The sequence below is a fragment of the Haplochromis burtoni genome, unplaced genomic scaffold (genome assembly GCF_018398535.1).
Source record: "Haplochromis burtoni strain Fernald_Lab_line unplaced genomic scaffold, NCSU_Asbu1 Contig_1633, whole genome shotgun sequence".
Classification (NCBI taxonomy): Eukaryota; Metazoa; Chordata; class Actinopteri; order Cichliformes; family Cichlidae; genus Haplochromis; species Haplochromis burtoni.
The window spans coordinates 3,968-9,717 of NW_024583994.1; the positions used below are offsets into that span (position 1 = coordinate 3,968).

A 5,750-nucleotide genomic window follows, 5' to 3' on the forward strand; every position below is an offset into this window, starting at 1 on the left:
AAAAAGGAGTCTTTATTATTTAGAGGTGCAACACAAATATAGTTTAACTGCAATGATGTGGACAAAGATGAGACTTTGCTGTGTGTTTTAAAGCTGAAGGTACATGAGTGAGAACTTCACAAAGAGAAAATCTTACAAGATCTCAAGATCTTTTTTTCTGTTTTACTTTGAAAAGTGATTATTATTTTTTTTTTTTAAAAAAAACATAAGTCACAGCAACTACTCCCTAGTTGACTATTTCATTAGAGACGTAATTTTTTTGTTTTCCATTCTTTAGCACAGATTATAGAACAGGAGGTGGTTTGTAATTAGCATAGTTAACGTCATCAAGACAAGAGCCCTGAATCCAAAGTAGAACAAACAACAGGTTGTTGTACTTTGGATTGATGACGGGCCGAGCACTTCAAGTCCTGATATCATCATCCAACATCATAACATCGTACAGCTAATATCCTAAAGTAACAGTTAAAACAGTGCTCAGGATAATTGCATTTGAGTAAAGCACTCTTTGAAGGCAGCACTGTTTTAAGATGTAGTTCACCAACATCAGATATGCTGCACTTGTGCCATCCTTCATCAGATATGGAAACACTGTGGCTCACCATATCTCCTGTTATTCTGTTGTCTATAAGAAGTGTATCTTTATAAAAATCAGAGAGGAGGTGGGAGGATGTGTTCTTGTTTTTGCAGCTCAGACTCACACAGTTACCCTCCAGCCCAGGAAAAACAGGCCTCTGCAGGATCACAGAGTCAGCTGACAGAAAAATGTTTTCATTTCCAGTCATGTTCTCAAAGATTGAATAAAAATACTTTTTACAGAAACTTTCCAGTGACAGTAAAGTTGACAGAGATTTTTCTGTCTCTCCTAATTTTGTCACATGTAAACATTTTCCACTGTTTGTTTGATAGGTTACTTGAATACTGCAATATACTGTAGCAATTCAGTTAATGTTTTGTTGGGTTTTCTTGATAACACGTTGCTTGAAGCACTCCTCAATATAAAGTTGCAGACTGTCCAGATCTTCGCCACTGCCCACCGGAGTGCTGAAGGTAGTGGAAAATTTAACTAGAAATAAACTGGTTGAGAAAACTAATGAGCAAAATGTAACCAGTAGCACCCCGCCATGCTCAATACTGCTGAGATTCCCATTAAAGTCTCGAGTCACTACTGCATTATGTCTCCCCAATACTTTGCAGATTTCTGTTTCATGTCACATGCTTAGAGAAATCCCTCAGTATTCCTGACCCTTCGCAAATGAGTTGAGCCATCAAGACCTTCACAGTTAAAAAAAGAAACTGAAACAGCTGCTGTCTGTCTGGAGTGATGTGAAAACCTGCATCTAAACAGAAACACAAAGAAAGCAAAAAATGTGATATAATGAAAATACAAACAAAAACAATTTCTATTGTAAACCTGAAGAACAATACAATTGACAAAAGCAATAAAAAAAATTGTATAGTATAAAAATTTGTGGAAAAACAGGCAGGTGAGGGAACTGACTGGAGTGGAGATGCTAAGGGATGAACTGAGGTAGGTGAGGCTGACGACGGAGCTGAGGTTGGTGTGGCTAATGGCTGAGCTACAGACTGAGCTAGTGAAGGACATAAAGCTACCGCCTGGGCTAGTAAGGTTGGTGCCTGAGCAGGGGACAGGTCAGCTAGCCTAACTAGGGATAGTGCGAGGGCGTGAAAAGCTGGATCAGGAGGTGGATGAAGTGGTAAAGTAGCAGGTGAACCGGTTAGCTCTTCCAAGCCTCTAAGGGGGTCAGGCTGGGTTCTGGCTGCCCTCAGCCTGGGCGCTGGGATAGGCACTGGAGGTGGATGGACACCGGTCACCCCCACCCAAGAAACAGGAGCGGGTGTGGAGGCAGACTGGGTCACAGCTGCCCTCGTCTTGGGAGCTGGCACAGGAGTGGTTGCTGGCCGGGCCCTAGCCATCGGAGGAGGTGCTGTAGGGACAGGCTGAGCCTTAGCTGCCTTCACCTGAGAAGGTGAAACAGTCGAAGAAGAAGGCCGAATCTGGGCCGCCGTGCTGGCAGGAAATGGCTGAGTGATGGGTGTGGAAATAATGACTGGGTGTGTGATACTGACAGGTTTAGGTGCATGAGTATTTTTAACAGTGCCCTGGGTTGATGAACCCGGTACCGACTGACAGGTGGACGAAGGAGCAGGTTCAGATAAAACAGTCCTAGAGTGGGCAGACCTCGGGTTTGCTTACACAGGGACCGTAACAGATTCAACAGAGAGTGTTCTGGCCCTTCTACCATCACGGATCACGCCACGGATCAGAGATAAGTTTATTATTTGTTCTGAGTGAAGAATCGGATGTGGAGGGTGGAAAACAGTCACTGGAACTCACCACCTGAAAATAGTCCATGTTATGGCGGCGTGTGCGCCGCTTTCTCCGGGAAGAGGCAGCGGGCGGGGTACACAGCCGAGCCTCTGGCGCGGGAGCCTCCGTTGAGCCGAGGTGGGAGGCGGAGCCGCTGTGCCATGGCGAGGTTGAAGGTCCGGTGAGTAAAACGGCTGGCGGGCGAGCGAGGAGCGGAGCAGCGGGAGAGCGAGCGGCCGAAGCTTTTTTTTTTTTTTTTTTTTTTTTTGCCTGTCCCGTTTGGCTCTTTTGCCATCAGAATTGTTGTCTAAAGGCAAAGAAAGATGCCCAACGGATTTACTTTACCAAATTGACCATCCCAGCCTTGCCGTAATGGTCCATTTGATTCACCTTTTATTGTTTATTTTATTTTCACTTACTGAATACGGGACAGACTTGACTGGGGGAAAGAAGGGGAGAAAGAAAGAGGGAAAGAGAAACAGCTGAGAAGAGGGACGGGGGAGAAGGGCAAAAGACAAAAACCAACAGAACGGGCAGAAAAAAAAATGCATATATCAATCACCTGGATCACCTGCTGAGAAAGAAAAAAGAAAGCAAGCAGAAGAGAACAAGAGTAATAGAATAAACAACATCACAATGATATATGGGAATATGACAGTAAATACTAAATGTTAAACATTATTGTGCAGCACATAAGATCAACAGAACACAGTGTGCTTTGAGGTAGGAGCCAAAAAGGGTGTAGTTTGTGGGTGTGATCACCCGTGTGTACACCTGTGAGCATGGACGCGCTTGTTTTTTGTTTTTTAAAAGGTTCCTTCATGTAATAATCTGCTAGAGGGTGTGGGGGGGCCACAGCCCCGTCCTCCAGGGCGTGAAGCAGGTGTGGAGGAGATCAAAACTCCAGACATCCAGAGGCCCCCAGAACACAAGAGACCAAGGAAGACCAACAGAGGGGCAGCTGCGCCACTGTCCCGGAAAGAGCTGAGGAGAGTCCCAGATGAGGGCTCACTCAGCAGCCGCGGAGCAGAAGCCAGGGGGAGTTGCAGTGACGAGCCCGTGAGCTCTGCCGGCAGCCAGCTGCGCCTGAGTGACCGAGCCCCAGGCCGAGAGGCCGGGGGCACCCCACCTCCGAAGTGGCCCGAGCGAGCCCCAGGCTCCAGGCCCCGATAAGCGGCCGCCAAGGAGTGAGCCGGTGTGTACCTGGACGCCCATCCCCGGACACAAAGAACCACCAACGCACCGATGTCTGAGGGGTCCGCCACTGGCAGGGGAAGTGGTGGTAGGGGGAGATAGGCCTCCAAACCTTGGAGGGCCTGAGATGTCCCCAGAGAGGTGGCGCCTGACACCCAACCTGACATATAGACACAGACATACAGGCACACACAGATACAAACATCCATTCCCACCCTCATGCTCTCATATGCACTTACTCCACACTCAACCAACGTGGAGACAGACATAAAGAGACGTTGTACACACGATCACACTCCCCAAGCGTACTCTACAAACCGGGTCTAGGTGCCCCCGCCCCTGGAGGGGGGGAACTGCACCCAGACCCAGGTGGTGTTTCCCTTTTCCCTGCGGTGGGGGGAGGCAGACCGCCCCGACTCCGCAGCAGCAGGAAGGCTCCACACTCCAGACCGCAGTCGGACGGCCAACTCCTCCTCCTAGCCCCCCTGCTCCAGCAGGTCGCAGAGAATGGGGGTGAGAGAAGACTCCAAACCTCCCTCCACCCGCTCATTGTAGTGTTGATGCATGTGTGTTCTAAGGTGCATTTAAAACCCAGGAGGGCATGGAGCTACCTGCCAGAGAGCAGCAGGTAAGCGCATGGTCCCTCCTGCTAGCCCTCAATGTCTACGTGTATTTAAAATTGAGAGGTGGGCAACGATGCCAGGGGTGGGGTGTACACCCTGATGGTACTTTGGACTCCGTGTATCGTGCCCACCCCCAAGATCCTATATGTATGTGTAATGAGAGTGTGAGTAATGTGAATGTCTAAGTTGTGGGATAAAATTGAGGCAGAGGCAGCCAGAAGGGGACAGAGGGGGGGTAGCCTCCTCTGCACCCTGGTGACATACCCCTACTCCAAGGCCCTGCATGTGTGGGTGGTTGTGGTGGAGCGGGAAGAGGGAGGCAGCTGGAGATGGGGAGGGAAGGAAGGGAGGGGCAAGTGACCCCTCCCTGGGGCCAGCTCCCCCGCTGACCCCAGAGCGGCCGAAGCTTGGCCTGTGACGCCCACTCTCCGTGGCGAATGCTCCGATGCAGGTGAGGCAGCAGGTGGAGGACCGCGGCATCTCCGAGGCCCGCCCAGAGCTAGATGAGTCCCCTCAAAGACGTGCTCCCTCTCTGAGAAGAGCCGCTGTTTCCACCTGAGCTTCTCCGCCCAAATGGAGAGCGCTGCGCCCTGCCGCTCGAAAAGGTCCGAGTCCGCTGGGTCAAAAGCGTGTCTTCTTGGCACGGGTCGTGTCATTCTGTCAGGGGTCAGGGGTCACGGAGACAAAAGATGACAGGATGGCTGGCTGAACTTAATTGACTGGTAGACTAACTGGCTGACTGAACTGAACACGCGACAGGAACAACATCAATGACACGACAGTGAATGAGTGGAAACAGAGGACTTAAATACACAGACTGATGAGGATGATACTGAGAGACCGGTGAGTACACAGCTGAACATGATCTGGCTAATGACACAAGAGACGAGCTGACACAGGAAAAGCAGAAAGTGAGAACATTGATGTGGCAACATAACCTAAATGTGACAAAACTGAAAACACTGGGTCACCGACCCAGGAACCCTGACAATGATTTTACCTGATAGTTGCACAGAAGGAAAACAGCTGATCTGACATGTCTGCAGCTGAGCTAAACTTGACCTGTCTATTATGAATTCCTTTGTACTTAATGGATAGGTCTTCACCTAGAAGTAGTATTGTAGTTATTTTAGAGTTAGAGCCATCTCCAGTCTTTGCAGTTCAAAACAACATTTATGTCACGACCCGAGGGAGTTTCTAGTGTTATTCTGTGTTTTCTTGTGTTTGTCTATGAGGGCGAAGTCCTGGTTCCTCACCTGCTTCTCCCACCTGTGATCCATCATCGACAAGCAGAACAACCGCCAGTTCATGGTGGCAACTAGCCCTTCATGCCTCTCATTGTTCAGGTTTTTGCCTTGTACTAGTGATGTACAAATGAAGTAATGAACCATTACTGAACCACTTCATCAGTGGTATTAAATAAAGATTCATTCATTTGAGTTAGAGCCATGTCCAGTCTTTGCAGTGATGTGCTCTAAGTTAAATTTAAATGCATCAAGTCAACACTGTCTTAAGAATCATGGGTGAGTATACAAACTGATTTGTGTGAATGATAATTAAATCAACAGATTTTGGAAAAATTGATTGACTTGCGCATTTGT

At 48.5% G+C, this 5,750-nt stretch overlaps 1 protein-coding gene across 1 annotated transcript in view; it reads left to right on the plus strand.

The window, feature by feature from the left end:
• LOC121813404 (lamin-B1-like) overlaps positions 1-647 on the plus strand; it is a 3,557-nt gene extending 2,910 nt beyond the window's left edge. Inside the window, exon 5 of the mRNA XM_042217147.1 lies at positions 368-647. The gene's annotated coding sequence lies outside the window, so the exon portion shown is untranslated. The remainder of the gene's footprint in view (positions 1-367) is intronic.
• Positions 648-5,750: the final 5,103 nt, after the last annotated feature.